This window comes from Pongo pygmaeus, chromosome 12 (assembly GCF_028885625.2).
Source record: "Pongo pygmaeus isolate AG05252 chromosome 12, NHGRI_mPonPyg2-v2.0_pri, whole genome shotgun sequence".
Classification (NCBI taxonomy): domain Eukaryota; kingdom Metazoa; phylum Chordata; class Mammalia; order Primates; family Hominidae; genus Pongo; species Pongo pygmaeus.
Genome location: NC_072385.2, coordinates 23,031,062 through 23,032,542, shown reverse-complemented (window position 1 = coordinate 23,032,542; position 1,481 = coordinate 23,031,062). Strand labels below are relative to the sequence as shown.

Sequence of the window (1,481 nt, the reverse complement as noted above, 5' to 3'; positions counted from 1 at the left end):
GCGTGTGTGTGTGGATGCGTGGATGTAAATCGCAGTAAAGGGTAAAGGGAAGGTGGAAAAAAGGGAGACGATCTAACATTTTTCACACATTTTTTAAATACAGAAAAGATATGTAGTAAAAACAATGGTGTAGTGAAAACAAAATCTTGCAAACTAGAAAAAAGACTTAACCCCCGGTCCCGTCCGGTCCCATCCCGCTGCGGCGCCAGCCAGCCGTAAGCTCCACGCAGTTCAACAAGGGCCCCTCCTACAGGCTCTTGGCGGAAGTCCAGAACCGGCTTCTGTCCAAATACGACTCCCAGAAGGAGGCAGAGCTCCGCAGCTGGATCTAGGGACTCACCGGCGTCTCCATCGGCCCGACTTCCAGAAGGGCCTGAAAGACGGGATTATCTTATGCACACTCATGAACAAACTGCAGCCGGGCTCAGTCCCCAAGATCAACTGCTTCAGTGTAGAACTGCTACCAGCTAGAAAACCTCTCCAACTTCTTCAAGGCCATGGTCAGCTACAGCATGAACTCCGTGGACCTATTTGAGGCCACGACCTGTTTGAGAGTGGGAACGTGAGGCAGGTGCAGGTGTCTCTTCTCGCCCTGGCAGGGAAGGCCAAGACTAAGGGGCTGCAGAACGGGGTGGACGTAAGTGAGGAGTACCTGGAGAAGCAGGAGCGGAACTTCGACGACGCCACCATGAAGGCTGGCCAGTGCGTCATCGGGCTGCAGATTACCAACAAATGCGCCAGCCAGTCAGGCATGACTGTGTACGGCAGAGCACGAGGAGGCATCTCTACTACCCCAAGAACCACTTCCTGCCCCCCACGAACCACTCGACCATCAGCCTCCAGATGGGTACAAGCAAGTGCGCCAGCCAGGTGGGCATAGCGGCTCCCGGGACCCAGAGGCACATCTAAGACACGAAGCTGGGAATCACAAGTATGACAACTCTTCCATGTCCCTGAAGATGGGCTACACGCTGGGTGCCAACCAGAGCGGCCAGGTCTTCAGCCTGGGCCGACAGATACACGACCCCAAGTACTGCCTGGGAGAGCAGTGGCCCACGGGGCTCCCTCGGGCGCCGGCGACTGCCCGGGGCCAGGGGAGGCCCCTCAATATCTCCCTTACTACCAAGAGGAGACCGGCTACTGAGGCTCCCAGCACGCTCTCTCCCCACATGGTCTCCCCCGTCTGGGTGTTTGGGTTTTTCTGTGTTTTCATCTTTTTTTTAAAAACCTGTTCAGTGCTGCCAGTCAACCGAGGGTCTGTGAGTAGCAGCGTGGGATCAGGCAGCAGGGCTTTTTTCCCCCTTGCTTTCGTTCCTTCGCAGGACTGAGCCACCGGGCTGTGGGGGAAGGGATCAAGGCTAGGTATCCCGATGCGCCTAGGGTGAGGGTCCCCGCTGGCACGTCCAGGCTGTGGGCCGAGCTGTGCTGGGGAGACGAGACCTGGGCATGGAGGGAACCGGTCCCCGAAGGTTTCCGGTTGC

The 1,481-nt window shown here is 57.1% G+C and overlaps 1 pseudogene; it reads left to right on the top strand.

The window, feature by feature from the left end:
* The first annotated feature begins 221 nt into the window (after positions 1-221).
* Positions 222-1,144, top strand: LOC129030570 (calponin-2-like; annotated as a pseudogene).
* The last annotated feature ends 337 nt before the right edge of the window (positions 1,145-1,481 follow it).